The sequence below is a fragment of the Apium graveolens genome, chromosome 8 (genome assembly GCF_009905375.1).
Source record: "Apium graveolens cultivar Ventura chromosome 8, ASM990537v1, whole genome shotgun sequence".
NCBI classification, from domain to species: domain Eukaryota; kingdom Viridiplantae; phylum Streptophyta; class Magnoliopsida; order Apiales; family Apiaceae; genus Apium; species Apium graveolens.
The window spans coordinates 62,647,648-62,670,919 of NC_133654.1; the positions used below are offsets into that span (position 1 = coordinate 62,647,648).

The following is a 23,272-nucleotide window of genomic DNA, read 5'->3' on the forward strand; positions in this document are numbered from 1 at the left end:
GACCGTTCATAGCACGATTCAACGAAGACGGAGAAGATCTTGTTTTTACTTATGAATCTTTGTTTTAAGTTGTGTTTGGATGCTAGTTTTCTTACTTGTGAACCTTACTCTTGTTTTGTACTTGGTTTTATTTATTCGTTAAAAAGACTACGTTTGTTATACCATGCTTTCATCGGAACCCACGTTAATGATGAGTCCGATCATGGGCTAATCATTATCATGGGGTTCTAACGGATTTATTTATGGATTTCTTTAGTTAAATTGTTTCGATGCCTTAGCATGTGGTGATTGTATGATAGCTTAGTATTGGTTGTGCGTATTCGTCTTATGAGCATCGCGAACTTATAAGATATTGTGTTAATTCTTAATGAAGCGAAAGTGAATTTAAGAATTTAGAACTTTCCATGCTAGCATAGGTTCATGTGTTATTATTATGCATGATTCGTAGGTAATTTTAACCATCTTACTTGCCCTATATAATCAAGATGGATAACTTATGCTTAAACCGTTATGTTGTCAAATTCTATAGACATAGAGGGTCTCAATATAATTGGTGTCTATTCAGCTTCTATCTCTTTTGTGGATGTATGGTAGTATGGTACTCGTGCAACGAAAGTTGGCGTTTATCAGTTTCGTGTTATTTGATTAGTGTCATCACCATTGCATGTTAAGGTTGAGAACAATAAGACTATTGAATGAAGTAATTAATGAAGTTAAAATCCCATGTTTGTCATATATATTAATTCAGTCAATCTTATTATCATAGTTATAATAGTTAGCGTACTTCTTAGTTATAAATAACCTCAATTTGTTATCGTCTTAGCATTGAATAATAACCATATCATCGGTGTATAAATGCATAAATTCTCTACCACCAGGGTAGAGAATTTAGCTGCGACTCTTCCCATTCTCTCTTAGGGACAAAGCTAAGTGCTGGTTACATTCTCTACCACCAGGGTCTATTACTAAATGGGAAGATCTTACTCAAAAGTTTCTCACTAAATTCTTCCCTATGGCGAAGACTGCAGCAATCAGGAATGCTCTTACTCAGTTTGCTCAGCAAACTGGAGAATCTCTGTGTGAGGCTTGGGATCAATATAAAGAGCTGCTAAGGAAGTGCCCACATCATGGCATGCCTGATTGGATGATTATAAACTGTTTCTATAGTGGATTGGGTGCTACTTCTAGACCCATGCTTAATGCAGCATCAGGAGGAGCCTTTTGGGCTAAAAGCTACGATGAAGCTTATGAATTGATCGAACTGATGGCTGCTAATGAATACCTGAATCCTTTCCAAAGACTGACTCAGGGAAAAGTAGCAGGAATTCTGGAGTTAGATGCAGCAACTGCTATAGCTACCCAACTTAAGGCTTTGACGATGAAGGTGGACTCTTTGGCTAATTATGGAGTTAATCAAATCGCTAGTGTCTGTGAGCATTGTGTTGTGACCATGAGACTGATCAGTGTGCTATTTCTAGTGAATCAGCTCAGTTCATGAGCAATTTTCAGCCATCGCAGCAACCTGTGCCAGCCACCTATCATCCTAACAACCGCAATCATCCAAATTTCAGCTGGAGCAATGCTCAGAATGCGGTTCAACAGCCTTATCAGCAGTATCCAGCTAAGTAGTACAACCCCCCAGGTTTTCAACAACAACAATATGCACCAAGACAACAACTCTAGCTGCAACAAGCTAATGAGAAATCTGAATTAGAGGCGTTGAAGCTTATGTGCAAGAGTTAAGCTGTTTCTATCAAGACCTTGGAAAATCAAATTGGACAAATTGCCAATACCTTGCTAAATCGTCAACCTGGTACATTGCCCAATGACACTGAAGTGCTAGGAAGAAATGAAGCTAAGGAGCAGGTAAATGCAATCACTTTAAGGTCTGGAAAGGTTGCGAATCCCGAACAAACTCAAGTGTTGACTGAAGAAGCTGAGGCTGAGAAAGAAGTAGAGCAGCAGGATGTAGAAGTGGAACCACGGAAGACTACTGTTGAGCACACTCCTCCTGAGGGTAATATAGGGGAGAAACAGATCTATCCTCTACCGCCTTTTCCTAAGCGGCTGCAGAAGAAAAAGCTGGACAAGCAATTTGAGAAGTTTCTGGAGGTGTTCAAGAAACTTCATATCAACATACCTTTCGCTGAGGCTCTTGAGCAGATGCCTAGTTATGCAAAGTTTATAAAAGGTATTCTCTCTCGAAAAGTGAAGCTAGATGATTTAGAGATTGTCGCTCTCACGAAGGAATGCAGTGCTGTGCTGTAACAGAAGTTGCCCCCGAAGCTTAAAGATCCTGGAAGCTTCGCTATTCCGTGTACTATTGGAAAAGTGTCATTTGACAGATGCTTATGTTAGATATATTTGATAATGTCATGTTTAATATGTTTCATGTTTAGTTTTCAGATCTTAACAAACAGGAAATATCAGTACTTAACTGAAATCGGTACTTACTGGAAGTCAGGACTTAAGGATATCAGTACTTAAAATTATCAAGAGATAATTATCAGAAGATGGATATCAGAACTTAAGTGCGGAAAGACGAACAGTTAAGGAAAGGCTGATTGAAAGGAAAGAAGATCAAGACAAACATAAGAAGAGATATGCATGAAGAAGGAATTCTATGAAGAATAGAATACTTGGAAGAAAAGATATCTGATTGGTATATTTTAGGAAGCAGAATTATATTCCATATCAATTAGAACTTATCTTGTAACTGTGTAGTATATAAACACAGACATAGGGTTTACACTATACGTGTTATCATTATCAAGAATAATATTCATTGTAACCCTAACAGCTCTCGTGATAATTTGTTCATCACTGAGAGAGGACATTTCTATATTGTAACAGAGTTTATTGTGTTGAATAAAATCTGTTTTCTGTTACTTGTGTTCTTTAATTCGATTTGATTGTGCTAAACATTGTATTCAACCCCCTTCTATAGTGTGTGTGACCTAACAAGTGGTATCAGAGCAATCTGTTAACACACAAACAATTTAAGATCCAAAAACAATCATGTCTGAAGTAGAAACTCCAACCAAGCCCGCCAAAACTGAAGAACCTCCAAAGTCTCAAATCCATAGTCGATATGAGGCTATTAGAGTTCCCATATTGAGACCATCTGAATATCCCATATGAAAGGTGAGGAGGACTATGTTTCTGGAAGCTACAGATCCAGAATATCTTGACAGAATCCATGAAGGACCTCACAAGCCAACCAAACTCGCTGTTGTAGTTGCAGGTGAAACAGCAAAGTATGCACCAAAAGAGAAGAGTGATTACACTGCTGAAGATATCGCATCAATTGCTAAGGATGCTAAGGTACGACGCTTGTTGCATAGTGCCATTGATAATATAATGTCAAACAGGGTAATTAACTGCAAGACTGCAAAGAAGATATGGGATGCCTTGGAGACAAGATGCCAGGGAACTGATTTGATTAAGAAGAACATGAAGACTATACTCACTCAAGAGTATGAACACTTTGACTCAAAGACTAATGAGTCATTGACTGATATATATGACAGATTTGTCAAACTCTTGAATGATTTGTAACTAGTTGATAAGGAGTATGATCTTGAAGATTCAAACCTTAAATTCCTGTTAGCTCTTCCTGAAAGTTGGGATTTGAAGGCCACAATTATAAGAGACAACTATAATCTTGAAGAAACTACTCTTGATGAAATTTATGGGATGCTCAAGACTCATGAACTTGAGATGGAACAAAGAAGCAAGTGGAAAGGAGGAAAGTCAAGGACAAGTGCTCTTAAGGCTGAGGAAGAATCCCCTAAAGCAGCTACCTCAAGGAAAGGAAAGGAAAAAGCGCTCATTACAAAGTCTGATACTGAGTCATCAAGTTCTGATAGTGATGATGACTCAGAAACTGAAAGCTTGCCTGAGATGGATACTGATGAAGAGATGATGAAGCTATGTGCTCTTATGGTGAAAGGAATCACAAGGATTGCATACAGGAAATTCAGGAAGGGAAAGAAGTTTTCCAGGAAAGGTGCAAGTTCTGATAAGAAGAGTTTCAGAAAATCTGAAGGTAAAGGAGGAAAGTCTGACAGAGGAGATTACTCAAATGTCAAATGCTACAACTGTGGTGAGAAAGGCCACATATCTCCTGATTGCAAGAAAGTGAAGAGTGACAAAGGCAAGGCACTGGTCACAAAGCAGAAAAACTGGACAGACGCTTCAGATTCTGAAAATGAGGAGAACTATGCCTTGATGGCAAATGCTGATAGCAGTTCTGATGCTGCTGAGTTAAAGATACCTCAAACTACTTATGCCTTTCATACTGATGATATTAATGAGTTGAGAAGATATTTTAAAACCATGTTTATTAGTTATAGAGATCAAACTTTAACATGTAAAAGATTAACTTCTGAAAATCTTGCTGTAAAAAGAGGAATGATTATTTAGAAAAAGAGTTGGTCATATTCCATCAAACTTAGAAAGATAGAGATGATGCTTTATATGTTAGGGATGAAGTACTTAAAATGAATGAATCTCTAAAAACTGAGTTAGAAAAGGAAAGAGAGATTATCAGGACTTGGACTAACTCTGGAAGAACAACTCAGAATTTATTAAGTAGTGGAAACTGGAAAGAGGGCTAAGGTTATGGAGATGATAAGAATGATAAGGGAACTGTAGAAATTGAGTCTATAGTTGTTAAACAAAAGCCAAAGATAAAACCTGTTAAGTTTGTAGCTGTAAAGTCTGATACTGAGAAATCAGAAGTTAAAGAGGAATTAACATTTGACAAACTAAAACAGGAAAAGTCAACTGAAGTTAACATAGGCTTAATGACAAAGAAGCAGCTTAAGTACAAGCTGAAAGAGGTTAAGAATGTAAACAAGGTAAAATCACCTAGGAAAAATAGGAATGGAAAGGAAGGTGTAAATAAAAGCAATGATTATAAGCCTGTTCCTAATGCTCCTAGAAAAACATATCATAACTGTGGAAGTTCTAACCATCTGGCTTCTTTTTGCAGGAAGAATAAGAACATAAACTCCTTACCTTCAAAGTCAGGAGTTAAGAGCCAGTCTGTTAGATATAGGCCACAAAATTCTTGTTTTCATTGTGGTAGTTTATGGCATTCCATTTATACTTGTAAGGAATATCATAGTCTGTACTATGATTATTATCAAATAAAACCTTCTTTAAAGAAAGTTAGCATTGTTCCTTCTAGTATAAGTTCTGATTCAAAGTCTGATAGTGTAAATTCTGATAAGAAAAATGTTAACATAAACTCTGATGTAAAATCTGCTGCAAATGTTAACAAACTTAATAAGGCCAAAGGATCCAAACAAGTCTGGATCCTTAAAACTAATCATTAGTTGTCTTTTTGATTGCAGGGCAACAGGAAAAACATCCTAGTTCTGGACAGTGGATGTTCAGGACGTATGACTGGAAATAAAGCCCTGCTATCAGACTTTGTGGAGAAAGCTGGCCCAGGTGTTTCTTATGGAGATGGCAATATGGGAAAAACTTTGGGATATGGAAATATCAATCTGGGGAATGTCATCATTAAAAAAGTAGCTCTGGTCTCAGGACTTAAACACAAGCTGCTGAGTGTGAGTCAAATTTGTGACAGAGGTTATCATGTGGATTTCTTTGAAGAACACTGTGAAGTTGTAAGCAAATCTATAGGCAAAGTTGTTCTGAAAGGATACAGGCATGGTAACATTTATGAAGCTAAGCTTTCAACAAGTTCTGATGGTTCTGCAATCTGTCTATTAAGCAGAGCATCAATTGAAGAAAGCTGGAATTGGCACAAGAAACTCTCTCATTTAAATTTCAACAATATAAATGAACTAGTCAAGAAAGACCTTGTGAGAGGACTGCCAAAATCAGTATTTGCTCCTGATGGCCTTTGTGATTCATGTCAGAAGGCAAAACAAAGGAAATCTTCATTCAAGAGCAAGACTGAATCATCAATTCTTGAGCCTTATCACCTACTACATGTTAATCTATTTGGTTCAGTGAATGTCATGTCTATTGCAAAGAAGAAATATACTATGGTCATAGTGGATGAGTTCACCAGATACACATGGGTGTACTTCTTGCACACAAAAAGTGAAACTGCATCTATTTTGATTGATCATGTCAAGCAACTGGATAAATTGGTCAAAGATTCTGTGAAGATTATAAGAAGTGATAATGGCACTGAGTTCAAGAATTTGATCATGGAAGAGTTCTTCAAGGACCATGGAATTAAGCAGGAATTTTCTGCACCTGGAACTCCACAGCAAAATGGAGTTGTTGAAAGAAAGAATAGAACTATAATTGAAGCTGCACGAACTATGCTTGATGAAGCAAAGCTACCAACCTATTTTTGGGCTGAAGCTGTGCAGACTGCTTATTTTACTCAGAATGCAACACTCATTAACAAGCATGGAAAGACACCATATGAGATGGTGAAGAAAAAAAAGCCAAATCTGAAGTATTTTCATATATTTGGATGCAAGTGTTTTGTTCTTAAGACTCATCCTGAACAGTTATCCAAATTTGATTTAAAAGCTGATGAAGGAATCTTTGTTGGATATCCACTTTCCATAAAAGCCTTCAGAGTCTATAATTTAAGAACAAGGGTTGTCATGGAATCTATCAATGTCTTCTTTGATGATAAGAAGATTACCGGACTTGAAGATTTCAATGATCATGATCAGCTGAGATTTGAAAATGAAGTCTTAAATTCTGATACTATAAATCCTGACTGTTTAAATCTTGATACTGCAAATTCTGATGGAGTAAACTCTGATGTTATTGAAACTGTGGTGACCATATCAAAGGAAGATGCACCTATGCAGGGGGAACATACTGAAGAAATAACCACATCTCAAGAAGCATCAGAACCTACAACTGGCTCTTCAAGTTCTGATTCATCAAGTTCTGATGAGCCAAGTACTAATAATTCTGGAAAATCGAATTCTGAAAGATCCAACTCAGAAAGCATAATTTCAGGGAGAGCATCAGAAAATGTTGATGAAGATGGCATGGATCATGGAGGAGCATCCAGTTCTAGAGAAAACCTTCCATCTGCAAGGAAGTGGACTAAAGCACATACACCTGACTTAATTATTGGAAATCCTGATGCATGTGTCAGAACTAGAACAACTACATCAAATGAATGTCTTTATCACTCTTTTCTTTCTCAGACTGAACCAAAGAAAGTAGAAGAAGCTCTTCAAGATGCTGATTGGGTGCAAGCAATGCAGGAAGAGTTAAATGAATTTGAAAGAAATAAAGTCTGGACCCTAGTGCCAAGACCAAAGAACAGATCTGTTGTTGGTACAAAGTGGGTATTCAGAAACAAAACTGACAGTGATGGCATAATTACAAGGAATAAAGCAAGGCTGGTTGCAAAAGGATATTCTCAACATGAGGGAATCGATTGGAAGTCATAAGGATATTTTTGGCTTATGTTGCTCAAAAAAAGTTTACAGTCTTTCAAATGGATGTAAAAAGTGCTTTTCTCAATGGAGAATTGGAGGAAGAAGTGTATGTTGAACAACCTCCAGGTTTTGTAGACTCAAAATTTCCTAATCATTTCTACAGACTTGACAAAGCACTTTATGGCCTTAAGCAAGCTCCAAGAGCATGGTATGAGACTCTAGCTCAGTTTCTTCTGGAAAGTGGATTTAACAGAGGAACTATTGATAAAACACTGTTTTATCTCAACCATGGAAATGACTTACTTTTGGTGCAGATATATGTTGATGATATCATTTTTGGTTCTACAAATGACAAACTTTGTAAAAGGTTTGCCAAGCTCATGCAGTCAAGATATCAAATGAGTATGATAGGGGAACTCAGCTATTTTCTGGGCCTTCAAGTCAAGCAGAATGAAGAAGGCACTTTTATTTGTCAATCCAAGTACACCAGAAATCCGTTGAAGAAATTTGGAATGCAAGATTGTTCAAGTGCATCCACTCCCATGGCCACTGCAACAAAATTGGATATGGATACTGGTAAATCAGTAGATATTACTGATTACAGAGGTATGATTGGCTCCCTACTCTATCTTACTGCAAGTAGACCTGATATCATGTATGCTACCTGTCTTTGTGCAAGATTTCAAGCAGATCCAAGAGAATCTCACTTAATAGCCGTGGAAAGAATTTTTAAGTACCTTAAGGGTACAGCTGATCTGGGATTATGGTATCCTAGAGAATCAAACTTTAAGCTAATAGGTTACTCAGATGCAGATTTTGCAGGATGCAAAATAGACAGGAAAAGAACAGGTGGAAACTGCCAATTTCTTGGAGGTGGATTGGTTTCTTGGTTTAGCAAGAAATAAAAGTCAATTTCCAGATCAACTGCAGAAGCGGAATACATTGCTGCAGGAAGCTATTGTGCACAAATTCTTTGGATGAAGAATCAGTTACTAGATTATGGGTTAACATACTTTAAAATCCCTATTTACTGTGATAATCAAAGTGCTATTGCTATGACAGGTAATCCAGTTCAACACTCAATGACAAAGCACATCAGCATAAGGTACCACTTCATCAGGGAACATGTGGATGAAGGTACAGTGGTATTGCACTTTGTTCCAACAGATCAACAACTAGCAGATAACTTCACAAAACCACTGTGTGAAGCTACTTTTACAAGATTGGTAAATGAACTTGGAATGGTTTCAGGTTCTTTCTCTAAGTCTACTTAGTTTATGTTCTGTTTCATCAGATTTTATGATCAGTATTTACAGATATTACTATCTGTGTGTATTCTGTGCTTAATTTGAAAATTGCTTAAGTACTGATTGTTATCTGATGTGAATTTCTAAACTCTGATAGTGATATGAATGTTTATGTGACTATTCAATCCAATGAGGATAACTGTGCTAGATGTTGACCTAGTAATCTCTAATATACTAAAAGTCCCATGTATGAAGTAATTGTTTATGTGGAAATCTTTTTACACAAGCAAATTCTGATATTGAGCTTAGTTAAAGTTTACTTTGTGTATCTTGTTACTAAGTCAAAAACTAGAATAGTGCTTCTTATCTGTTAAATTCTGATGTTAGTAAATCTGGTGGATGTACTAAGTGCTGATAAGCCTCACTTATCAAAAGAAAAAGAAAAGAAAAGAAAAGAAAAGAAATAAAAATCAGGTACTCCTTTGAGATCTAGAGTAAAATTGTGGAAGGGAAGATCCAAGTGCATTGCTAATATTAAGTAATATGCATCAGAAAAGCAAAATAAAATTTTCTTGGTGACTTTTCACACTCTATGATTACTGGAGAAATACTCTGATAATAGCATAAATTCTGATAAGCAGTCATGACTCACTTACACTGAGAAGCCACTGTAAACAGAAATTTCAAAAGATGCATAAAATGAGCACAAAACAATTGAGGTGGACTCATGCATGAACTCATTCAATAGTGGACTTAGAATAATAACAGATTTTGAGCAAAGTTCTTAGTTATGCCTTATTTCTAAGATATACCGAAGTGAATCAGACTTTAATCTTTATCTTGTATTAAGCTTACTACACACATATACACTCCATATGAATGATGAAAATTACTGTGGTGATAAATGTTGTTTTAGATGAACAGGTTAAGTGTCAGTTGCATAAATTCTGAGGACAAGTTCTGATGGAAGTTCTGATAATTAAGTTCTGAAGAAACGAAATCAGAATTTGTGTGAAGAATTACAGAAATAGGCATTCACTTTTTGAGTAAAGAAATCATGTTCTGATGACTGTTAAGATCTGATATAAGTCTAAGTTCTGATATTAAATTCTGATTCTTTACTTGACTTATTTGTGGTTAAAATCTGAAACAGTCTTATTTAAAATCAGAATATGTTTGGGTAAGATATAAACAGTCACATAATTTTGGGTTAGTAGTACTCGTATGTGCACAGTAATTTTTACTTGTTTCATGTGCTCATTAACTCCTGTTTTAAACTTCCAATGGCTATTATTTTTACTCATCAGTCTAGGGAGACGAAGCTTTAATTCTTTTTCATATTCCATGCATCTCTTTGTCTTCCCTTGTCTATATAACTGACCAAACATCCTTCAGTTCAAATCCATTCTTTCTTCTCTCAAACAATGGCCCAGTTTGGTTGGTTTTACAACTATGGCACTGACACACTACACATTTTTCAAAATGGTGTTCTAATTGCATATTCTATCAACAACATTCCTCATAATCTCTGGATTCAACTTCCAGAGATCATTCAAAATGATTTGTTGACTATACAAAGAGATCTTCCTCTCTATGCTCTTCGTCAGCAAGAACGGATCATCTGTCTTGCAGTGCTTTTCATCAGCAGCAGAAGGAGTTAGTCGTTAGGCTTCTTATCTTAGGACTAAGGCTGTTGATGTTAAGATTTGTAGCTTAAGACAATCTTGTAATTTTAAGCATGTAATTTAAATTTCATGAAATGTATTTGCTCAATATATTAATGAAATTTTCTCTTTATGCAAGATTTGGTCTCTGAGTCGTTTGATATTCTGATAAATTTTTAAATCCTGATACTAACCATATTCTGATGACCTTTTTAGCTCTGATACAAATCAAGTTCTGATTCTGACATGGCAGTACCTGTTTACTTGATTTATTTTTTGGTCATTCTCTCATTGGTCATATTTTTTTTCAGAATATTGGTCTCGCAGTGATCATAATTTATTAAGTGGGAACAGTTTTAAATTTTAAAATAAAACTGAACTACCTTGATTAATGGGATTTCTTGGTAAGTGAAACGGTTTTCCTTGAAAAACTGCATGTGATAAGTAATGATTACTGATTACCCGTGCCCATTAACTATTTTACTGCTGCATGTCTGCCAGGTGTCCCAACGGTTACTTTTTGTGTACAAGTAAAAGAGAGAAAAGATTGTCAAATTTTTAGTTACTTTCATATTTTATCTCTCTCTCTCTTTACTTTTATTCTCTCTCATCTACTGACGATTTTTCATATAGACATTTTATCAAACACAATACAGGCAACCAAATTTCTCACAAATTCTAATGGCACCCAAGGACATAATCTTCGATGGAGCAACGTTTGTTCCTAATAACTTCTCTGCTATTCTTAGCAAGTCAGAAGCACCCTCTGAACTTCACTTCATTCAGGACTTTCTTGCTAGTTCTGATATTGGGTATGCTCTGACTCAACCCGAAGCAGTTTCTGGTACTCAAGTACTGGAGTTCTGGAGAAGCGGCGTGTATGATGATGGTGGTGCTCAAGGGTCCCCAAGCATTATTTGTTCATCAGGGGAGGATGAGTACGTTGTGACTTTGACTACGGTTCGACAAGCACTGCAGCTACCTGAGAACTGTGTTTACTCTACTGTTGACGAGCCAGTTCGTCAAAACTTGATGGCCAGTCTGGGATATGAAAGGACTTTGGCAAATCTGGGCCAGTTGAAGAGATCTTTCATAAGGAGGGAATGGAGTTTCTTCTTTGACTGCATTACCAAGGCTTTTGCAAACAAATGCTCAAATTTCGATGCATTTCCCATATTTAGCCAACAAATCGGGTATGCTCTCATAAATCAAACTGATTTTGATTATGCCAGTGCTATCTTAGGTTTTATTGGGGATAGAATGATAGAAGATAGATCTACTGTTTATTTTGCTAGATTCTGTCAGCTTATCTATAGTTTCTGTTGTGATAATAAGCCCCAAGATTTTGGTGATTTAATTTCATCTTTCAGAATAGCTAAAAGAGCTTTCACTGACTTATTATCTACTGATAATAAGAAGGCTGTGTTAAGACCCCTCTTAATTCCTTTATCTGTCAAACAAGCCTTAATAACCTATGATCATGTTAAGTACACTGCATTATATCCTGATGTTCAACCATCTGAACCTCATCCATCAGCACCTACCACCTCTACTCAGCCACCTCAAACCTCTCACCCTCAACCTTCAGAACCTCCAGTGCAGCCTTCATCTTCCAAATCTAAGAGGACTAGGAATGTACCTCAGTAACCACAGAAGAGAAGGAAATTCACTCTGAGAGATGACTCAGATGTTGAGGAACAGGTTCCTATATCCGAACTTGTTGTTACAGAAGCTGAGAAGGTCTTTTCTCAGAAGGATACTGGAATTGGAGGTTCTAAGCTTCTAAAAAGGCTTAGAAGGATGTATTCTGATGAAACTCCCAAGGTATCTCCACCTTCAAAGAAAAGAAAGAAATAGAGAGCTCACAGGCCAGTTTCAGAGGATGAGGAAACATCAGTTAAGGAAGGAGATCATGAATCTCTGATCTCAAAGGAGCCAGAACTTGCTGAAACTACTGCATCTACACCTCCATTGTCACCAATTCTGGAAACTGCTACGGAAGGTATATCTCCACCACCTGTGTCTCCTGTTACCCATCCAGTACATACTGAAGACCCAGGTACAAGTGATGGAGTTGACATTACCAACCTGGTTGTGCCTGCAGTTCTGTACTTGGAAGCTCCACAAGTTCTAATCACTCCATCAACAACACCAATTCCTGATGCTGATGTTAATCCAGAATTTCCTACAACACCTAATCTGCATCAAGATACTGAAGATCAGATTTTAGGTGAGCATCAGAATATAGCTGTTGATCAGAACTTGGAAGCAGAAGATCCGCACATAGAGGTTGATGTTGAAGTCTCAATAGCCTCTCACACTATTCTTTTATCAGAGGATGCTGCTATTGATTCTATAAGTTCTGATGCTGATAATGATGAAGTTACTGGTAATGCTGCTACAAATGTTGATGCTGATGCAGCTGGTCCTTCTGGACATACACCTCTGCAAGCTTCTTCAAAAGCTGAACTAGTTAAAAAGTTTGTTAGAGTTGAAACACCGGTTCCTTAGAGTGAGACTCAAAGAGGGCAAGAGTGGATCAAAGACTGGAATAATGTTGAATTTGTCCCTAATGCAGCTGTTCTGTCTGAACATTTGACAAAGGCTGGTGAGATGTTTGCGAATGATGATTTCAAGACACATCTTCGAGTTACAGCACTGAGTACAAGGCACCTTCAAGGTCACCACTCAGCCAATCATGACCAGCTGGACAAAATTCGCAATAAATTGCAAGAGGATGCGGAGAAGATCAAAGTAGAAAAGCAGAAGTTTTTCAAGCCTAACTTTGATCGTTTGGCGAATATTAAAAAGTCTCAAGACAAGCAGCAAGCTCAAATTTCTGATCTTTTACAAAATCAACCTGCTCAACAAGTTCAGCTTAATGAACTTCAAAATTCTGTGGAATTGCTTGTCTCCCTGCTTCTTCCTGATGATGCCAAAAAGGGGGAGAAAGTAATTAAGTCCAAATGCAAGTCTATTAAATCACAGAAAGAAAAAGATGATGCAAATGAAGATCAGGGAAACTCAGGAAACTCTAAAAAGGGTGGAGGACTAAGGAAAAGCAAAGGCTCTTCATTACAGAAAGACATAACTACAAGTCAAAGGCTAAGTTCTGATGCTGGCAAGAAATCAAGCTTAGGTAAACAAGTTCTAGTCAATCCTGAAGATCATGAAGAAGAGATCTCAAAGAAGCTGTTTCTTAAAGGAAATCCCAGGATGGATCTTGAAATGCTGGAAGAAGAAGAAGCTAGACTGAAAGCTGCGATTGATAAGTCACAATCTAAGTCTAAAGCTTCTGCAACAGAAAAGAAACCTCCACAGGCTAAAGGCACTGTGATTAAAGAGAGAACAAGTGCTGAGGCACCTAAAGTCAAATTACAAGTGGAGTATGATCCAAAGTTTAAAGGCAAAGGTAAAGTTGATGAACCTGTAAGGGTTTACATGCCAACTATGGATGAATAAATAGATGCTGATGAAGATACTGATCTGATTTTGAGGAACAAGAAAGATTCTCAAACAACCTCTGACAGAGCTCAAGTTGTTCAAAGTCAAGATATGGTAAGTTCTGATATGACAGTGAAGCAAGCAACCTCTGACATAGCTCAAGTTGGCTTGATATCAGAAGATGAATTGAAAGGTAAATTAACCTCTGACATTGCTCATGTTAAACCTACAACAAGTCTCCTACCAAGATTCACTAAAGCCAAACAAACTCAACCTTTGAAGACTGCAACAAGTGGTTTTGAAGCAAGGGTTGTTACAGGAAAGGAAGCTAAAGAAAAATCTGGGTTGGGTAGTTCAAGAGAGAAAAGAGTAAGCAACACTACCAATGATCCAACTTCCTTGAGAGAACCAGGTGTTGGAGCAACTCCTGAAAGATTGGACCTATTGGAATCTGTACAAATAGTTTACCATACATTCTTGAAAGAATTTCATGTTATATTTTATGACAGATGGAAGAGTATACCATATTAGGCAGAGAGATATACCACTGAAGTATTATGAGGAACTAGAACATGTATTATTCTTACTTCAGGTGAAGAACAGATTTACAGATAGTGCTGCAAATTATTTGAAGTCTCAAATTCAAAGCCAGAAGAAACTCTACTCTGTAAAGTCTGACAGCTCATATTGTCCTAAGTACAGAGATCATAAGGGTGATATTGTCGAGATGAAGCCTAATACTGCAGAGATCAAAACATATCTTGGTATCAAGGGGCTTGAGTTCAATCTAGAGTCTGACAAAGCATATGTCATCAGACTTGATCAGGAGTTGAGAAAAGCAAAAATTAATGATCTCAGATATGCTATCTTTCAAACTGGTGAAGATACTGCAGAGCTTAAAGATGCCAAAAGGAGGATGATTGATGAACTCAGATATGCCGAGATATGTTGTTAAAGAACTATCTCAGAACAACTCCTGACATCAGAGAGATCAGTAATTGAAGCCAAGTCGAGATCTATAATCGCTCAAATTCTGATGTGTATACAGACTAAAAGTTGTTATCAGAAGATAAAGTTGGTAAAGCTTTAAGGACCGTAAGTTATAGTTATCTAGTCAAATTTTTATGCATTTGTACTTAATGTTTTTGACATCATCAAATATCTAATTGAACTTGTATATTATGCTAATTTACAAGTTGGGGGAGATTGTTAGATATATTTGATAATGTCATGTTTAATATGTTTCATGTTTAGTTTTCAGATCTTAACAAACAGGAAATATCAGTACTTAACTGAAATCAGTACTTACTGGAAGTTAGGACTTAAGGATATCAATACTTAAAATTATCAGGAGATAATTATCAAAAGATGGATATCAGAACTTAAGTGCGGGAAGACGAACAGTTAAGGAAAGGCTGATTGAAAGGAAAGAAGATCAAGACAAACATAAGAAGAGATATGCATGAAGAAGGAATTCTATGAAGAATAGAATACTTGGAAGAAAAGATATCTGATTGGTATATTTTAGGAAGCAGAATTATATTCCATATCAATTAGAACTTATCATGCAACTGTGTAGTATATAAACACATACATAGGGTTTACATTATACGTGTTATCATTATCAAGAATAATATTCATTGTAACCCTAGCAGCTCTTGTGATAATTTGTTCATCACTAAGAGAGGACAGTTCCATATTATAACAGAGTTTATTGTGTTGAATAAAATCTATTTTCTGTTAATTGTGTTCTTTAATTTGATTTGATTGTGCTAAACACTGTATTCAACCCCCTTTTACAGTGTGTGTGACCTAACAGCTTATGTGACTTGGGAGCTAGCATCAATCTGATGCCCTTGTCAATCTTCAAGCAGTTGGACTTGCCTGATCCAAAACCGACTTATATGACCTTGCAGTTGGCCGACCGTTCTATTACATATCCTCGAGGTATTGTGGAGGATGTCTTGGTCAAGGTTGATAAACTCATCTTCCCTGCTGATTTCGTCATTCTGGATTTCGAGGAAGATAAGAAGATTCACATAATCTTGGGAAGACCTTTCTTGGCAACTGGACGAACTTTGATAGATGTGCAGAAGGGTGAACTTACGATACGAGTACTGGATCAGGATGTAACTTTTAATGTGTTCAATGCTATGAAATTTCCTACGGATAATGAGGAGTGCCTAAATGTGGGGTTGGTTGATTATGTGGTTACTTCAGAACTTGATCAATTGCTAAGGTCTGATGCCTTAGAGAAAGCCATATTGGGAAATTCAGACAGTTAAGATGATGAAGGTGAATAAAAATTGCAATATTTGAATGCTTCTCCCTGGAAGAGGAAGATTTATATGCCTTTTAAATCTCTTAGAATGGAGGAATTGAACAAAGATCCTAAATGCCTCAAGCCATCTATTGAGAAAGCCCCTACTCTTGAGCTTAAGCCTTTACCTGAGCATTTGAGGTATGCGGTTTTAGGTGATGCATCTACTCTGCCTGTTATTATTGCATCTGACCTTTCAGGAAGTGATGAGGAGAAGCTTTTGAGGATTCTGAGAGAGTTCAAATCGGCAATTGGATGGACTATAGCAGATATCAAGGGAATCAACCCTTCTTATTGCATGCATAAAATTCTGCTAGAGGAGGGTAACAAGCCTACGATCGAGCAGCAAAGACGCCTCAATCCAATCATGAAGGAAGTAGTGAAGAAGGAAATTCTTAAGTGGCCTGATGCAGGGATCATCTACCCTATTTCTGACAGTTCATGGGTAAGCCCGGTTCAATGTGTGCCAAAGATAGGTGGAATTACTGTGGTAGCAAATGAGAAGAATGAGCTTATTCCGACTAGAACAGTCACGGGGTGGAGAGTTTGCATGGATTATAGGAAGCTGAACAAAGCCACTAGGAAGGATCACTTCCCTTTGCCCTTCATTGATCAGATGCTTGACAGGTTGGCTGGTCATGAGTACTACTGTCTTCTGGATGGCTATTCGGGTTACAATCAGATTTGTATCTCTCCAGAAGATCAGGAGAAAACTACCTTCACTTGTCCATTTGGTACTTTCGCCTTCAGACGAGTTTCTTTTGGTCTGTGTGGTGCCCCAGCCACATTTCAGAGATGCATGATGGCCATCTTTTCTGATATGATAGGCCAGAATGTGGACGAGTTCATGGACGACTTCTCTGTATTTGGTGATTCTTTTGATGAATGCTTGCAAAATCTTGGACACGTTCTCAAGAGGTGTGTTGAGACCAATCTGGTTCTCAATTGGGAGAAATGTCACTTTATGGTGCGACAGGGCATTATTCAGGGGCATAAGGTTTCTAATAAGGGTCTTGAGGTGGACAAAGCCAAGGTGGGGGTCATTGAGAATCCGCTTCCACCTATTTCTGTTAAGGGAATTCGCAGTTTTCTTGGTCAAGCGGGTTTCTACAGGCGTTTCATCAAAGACTTTTCTAAGATTTCGAAGCCATTGTGCAATTTGCTAGAAAAAGATGTTCCTTTCAAGTTTGATGAAGAGTTCCTTACAGCTTTTGAGACATTAAGAAGAGTTCAATTACGGCACCTGTCATAACTGCACCTGATTGGAGCCAACCTTTTGAGATGATGTGTATAAAGACTCGTATATTTTTAAATTATTTAATTATGTAATTATGGAAAATTATTAAATAAATAAAATAAAATATGTGTATTGGTCTTGACCGCTATGTGTTGTTTGATTATTGATGTGTGATTTATAATATACCGGGTTGTTCGTGTGATTAATTATGGAGTCGTATTGAATTATTTTCATTTTAAAAAAATGGATTTGGTACAAATTTATTTGCGTAAATACTTGGAATGTTTCTAAAATTGTTTTGATGACTTTATAATTACAATAATTATTTTTAGGATTTTATAAAATTGAGAAATCAATATTTTTATTAATTATTTATCTTTAAATGATTTTCTGATTACTTTTATTTGTAAAACCCATATTTAATTCTAGAATTCTTCAAAAATTATGAAACTCATATTTATCTAAGTTTGGAATATTTTGAGAATTTTAAAATTATTTTGAAAATTTTTGGGATTAGTTTTACCCGCGCACTGTTTCATTTTAGGGATTAAAGCGGGTATAAATTGCATTTCAGAAATTATTTTAAACTCTCGGAATTTATGTTTTTGTAAACTTCGGGATATTTATGACATTTTAAGATTATTTTCATAATTTTCTAAAATTGTTTCGTATGCATCTTTGTCCGTTAGTTTTAAATTTCGGGATAAACCGGGTCTCACAATCTTCGTAATTATCCAATAATATACGCGTTTGAATCACAGAAATTGTACTACTAATTGTACAGTCATGTGTACTGCATTGACTTGTATAGCTGAGAAATAAAAAAAAGAAAAAGAAACCACAAACAGATATAACCCCTTATCCCTGTATTTTCACTCCTCTCTGTTTTGGTTGTTCACTGCCGCCTAATATTGGCTACACGCCGACTGTTCCTTTGCTTGCAATTTCTTTGCCCAACCTTTGCTTGGTTGACATACACATGAACATATATATGTATGTGTGTGTATCAGCCGCGAGGAGGGTAGGGATTGGTTGCGATTCCTTCTCGCCGCCTTGCTTCTGTCTTCTTCGGCCGCGACTGCCGTCGCCTTTATTTCTTTTTCCGATCACTTGTCGCCTGGGTTCTGAATTCAAGCATAGTCCTTGGTATGTTATATATATATGCTCACGCATATGTGTGTATCTGTATATTCCGGTTAAGTTTGTTGCTGCGGTTTTGTGGTGGCGCGTGTTGCCCCTGCCCTGTTTCGTTGACTGCGTTTGGTTGATTGAGTTGGATTAATTCCTATTATTTTATTTATTATAGGAAATTATGAATACAATTCGTGATGTAAATAATTCCGTGCAATTGGATTTAATCGAATAAATCAGTGTAATTTATTTGGAAACCTGTACTATATCGGGCACCAATAAATTGTACCGCCGTCAGCGATGAGCCTCGGCGAGCCGACGGTGGACTGTGATGTTTATTCTGAGTCTTAATATTTTAAAATAAATAAATTAGTTCGTGAAATTATCTTTGAAACGAGAATTTGATTTTACATTAAAGTCGAGTACGTAATTTAGTTGACGAATTGTGATTGAATTGATGGTTGGGTTGAACTGGTGGTTGGAATTGTGGTTGTTGTGAATTTGATTGTTGTTGGTTTGACGTCGATTGATGTATCGACGGGTAGTCCGATAAACAGAGGAGACGCTACCCGATTTCCGGGAAATTTACCTACAAAAATACGGGAGCGTATCCAACGATTATCGGGACGTCGAATGGTTATATAAGATATATATGTGTTCTATATGAAACTTGATTGCACGATGTGATGAAATAATTTGCTAAAATCCATAACCCTGATTTTTGTAAAATTACAAGTATACGTATTTTCGGAAAACGAATACCAAACCAATTTCTAGAGAATGTAAACCCTGACTGTTGGGTGTGTTGTTATATTATAATAATCCATATAATTACAAGTCAAGTTTGAATATCGTTGGGTAAGAATTAGTATCGAGGATATGTCAAGCATACCTAGACATCTGACGTAGGGTATTTCGACCCTGTAGGTTATAATTGAGAACCTGAAAGTGGACGATGGACTATAGGTGACCTAGTAGTCAGTCGACGAACTCAACAGAGTTTCAACAGAAAACCTGAGTGTTGAAGTCGAATCTAATATGGTCTAGTGGTTGGACGTTAAAGCTTGAGCGGTAGAGTCGGCTCAAAGTTGATCAGTAATAGTTGTAAAGCCCTGTGAGGCAAGTACTTCTAAACCTTTCTCGAGATATATGGAAAATATTTCTTAATTCTCTTATGACATATTGTTAATATTAAAAATAGCTCTGTTTTATATTATAAATACTTTGAATCCTTCAGCCTTGAACCTGAGCTACATCATTTGGTCTTTGAGTCGTAAGCCTTATTCTTTGTGAACCATTTCTTGTTGATTTACCAGATATTAAACCACACAAATACGATACTACTCCATAAATATATAACCATCATATATCAAACCTTGGAACAAAATTCTTTAAAAATACAGAAACTTTTATACTCAACCATACCTTATGACATCAAAATATTAAAACCCTGTAAAAACATTACTTATCTAATACCCGATTATCCTATAGGCTGGAGGCCACTTCTTTTATATACTTTGACATACCCTTTTGGTACTCATGAATTTTCACCATGCTCTTATACAAATGTTTTATTGCTATTGATTATGATCTAGTTTTATTAAATTCTATTGTTTATCATATTGAACTGCTTTAGAATTGGATAGTTTTCTTTTTGTGGACCAGATTCGTGGTCAGACCATATCGATGGTCAAGTTAGGCCAATGTGTGTCTTGGATCCAGTAGTTAGAGCAGTGCTGTGTGCTTTGCTCGGGGTTAGTGCGTGACTGATCAGCAGCCTAACCTTAGTTTTTAAAATTTAAAATGAATATCCAATTCTAATGATTAGTTAAAAAGAAACTTGATTCCTCTGAATCATTTCATTTGATTATTGTTTAACCTCAGTTATCCCTATTAAGACTTGCTGAGCTAGTTAGCTCACCCTTGCGATTCTTTTATATATTTTACAGTTAAAAAGAATATGGATGATAGTGAAGTTCCTCAGTCCAAAGTGCGGGCTAAGGTTCCAGTTGAGTTGGATCGAGCTAGCAAAAGCTTCATGCGGTAGAGAGATAGTCAGATTGTAAGAATGATTTTATTACCAATTGTAAGTTAAATTAGTTGGGATTTGGTACGTTGTATAAAGGTTAAGATTGTGGCTTGTTTTCATACTTTAACCTGTTGCGATCCGTGGTTATGTGAAACAGGGTCAGTGCAAATAATATTTCCTATACAGGTTTATATATTGTGTATGTGTTGTGGACCCCAAACTTCTGACCCGGGTTTGGAGGGCGCCACAGGTTGGTATCAGAGCTACAGGTTATAAGTCACTGAGACAAGCCTAGATTGTCGGGATTGGGTAGAGGGTTAGGATTAGGAATAGGGAATATAAAGATAGGACGTTGTGAGGTCAAGTGCGACTGTATAGTAGGTCTCCGGCACGGTTCATGTTATGATTCGGGATTCTTAGCTTGCAACGTAATTTCCAGACAACGGCAATGGCAGATCCTGATTTCCATGCATCATCTGATCGTTTGGAGCTTTCCGTTCGAGGGTCGTCATCTTCTCTCAGATTTAATTTGCACCTTGTTCCTCCATCAGTATTAATGGTACTACCCTCCGTTATGACAGTTATACCTCTTCAAGCTATTCTATGCTATTCTACCACTTCTTGATATGAGACGACCTATTTAAGGATCTCCATCTGTTTAATTTTATTCTATTGGACAATCGGCTGTGGGTGTATCTCTTTAGTTTACCCTACATCCTGTTCTATACCCTCGGTTTAAAACTTGTCCTATAAAGCAACAGTACTTACGAGGATGAATTCAGAAGTTACAGTGAATGGTAAGTACTTGAGATATATATATATATATATATATATATATAAAGGTGAGAAGAAGTCTAGAAAGAAGATTCAGGTGTTTCGAAGGATAGTTGTTACCAGATTAAAAGAAGCCATTAGAGATTAGGCCATCCATGACTAGCTTATGGAATAAGAGTAGATAAGTGTTGACAATAGAGAGTTAGAGAAGATTATGATCTGGAGATTTCTTGGAGTTAGATGATGGTATTATGATGATGTGATATATAGTAACAAGGTGATGTGATATCAGCCGATTTGTTGACTATTGGATAGCCTGTTCTACTTAACTACTGCAATGATAATGTCGGGAATATTACCAGTATGGCAGCTTTGATGTAAAGCTACGAATAAGATAACATGCAACGACAATTGAAGTTTTCGTCGATTAAGGAAGGCAAATGGACACAATGAATGAGGAAAGGTAGATTGAAGTAAACGGACTTTTATGTGATTGTTTCTTTAATTTGGTACCTTGCTATAGATAAGAAGAACAACAACCAACTCATATGGTAAGGACAACCAAGTGTGCGATTTTCAAAATCTTTATAAACAAACTCTCGAAAGAGATTTTCTTAACAATTTTCAAAAGCTGTTTCAATAAAATAAGTTTTAAATCTTGGTTGTCAAGTTACTACTTGAGTTTCTTGATTGTTAAAAGACCCGGATTACCTGGAAGGATGTTTGTTTCAGACTTAGTATTGTTAATTCAAAGAACGAAGTAACCCGCGATTATAAAGAAGTTGATTATTCCTAACGGTTTGACAAGGTTAACAACATAATCCGTGTACAGAATAATTATTCACCCAGTGGCAGAGACCATTAAGGTTTAAAGAATTCTTGGATGTAAAAGAAGCATGGGCGTGATCGAAGAAGATTGGGAAGATTTCCAAACTTTTCAAAAAGAAGAATTTTATTAACAAAAGGGTCGTTATGTTAATGATTCATGGTTATTCTAAATTAAAAAGAGGAAACTCGAAGTTATCTGGTAGGAACGCCATTATGATCGAATTGTTAAAGTATTATCCGTGTAGGTGATATGTTAAAGACGCAAGACTTAACAAGTAAGAATTCGTTATAATGCTTGATTTGCAAAGACATTTCAGCATACTTTCTAAAGTTGATATATGACACAATTGGGATATGATCGAACAAGCTCAAAAGATGAATACAAATGAAATGTGGATGGTGACCAATGGTATCGTTCTTGTCTTTAATATTACCGCGTATACTCCTTTTTGATTCTTAAATAAGTATAAACTTCTTTTCTTAAATAAACTCTTTGCTATGACATCGAAAAGGAGGATATTGCATTCCTTTCAAATTTAATTGTTTCCCTCGAGTTTTGCTTTCTGAATTGGGACAAACAGTATTATGGTGAGACACTTTGTCAGAATGACAAAGAGTCGGGTGGGACACCACCTAATCATATGTTGTATGCCATATTATGAAAGACTGGCCATCTTAAGTACTAATGTGGTTGTCTCATCCATATTCAACTCCTTGTTTCTTCTTTCTTTTCAACTCTATTTTTTGTTGAATTGTGAATCCTTCTAGTTATTTCATTGTACTGCCGTTCTTTGCAAGAGTTTTTCAATAGAAATCAAGTATTATGGACCAAGCGGGAAAAGTTCCATCTACCTCTCACGCATGGAAAGCAAACAAGGACATATGACGAGAATTGCAAATCACTAGCCCCAGTCAGGGATGCACTAAGAGTTAAGGGAATCTACTCCAATGAGGAATACGTATCCGAGAACGAGAAATTGTGATTTTCCTGTAAAATATGTTATTCAGAATACGGATGTGGTGATGTGAATGATTATCGTGGATACTTTATACGTTAAAGTATTGAAAGATGTGAGAGCAACTTGATTGTTTAGCTTCCAAGGTTTTGTTGATAAGATGAATTACCCTGCTGAATTGATAAGATTGTGATCAAAGGACTGGCAAGACAAGAACGTGTAGTTGTTAAATAAGTAAGTAC

The 23,272-nt window shown here is 36.6% G+C and overlaps 1 non-coding gene across 1 annotated transcript; it reads right to left on the bottom strand.

The window, feature by feature from the left end:
- Positions 1–1,027: 1,027 nt before the first annotated feature.
- Positions 1,028–1,134, bottom strand: LOC141682254 (small nucleolar RNA R71). Its single transcript, XR_012559656.1, has one exon. It is a non-coding gene; the product is annotated as a small nucleolar RNA R71 (small nucleolar RNA).
- Between the last annotated feature and the right edge of the window lie 22,138 nt (positions 1,135–23,272).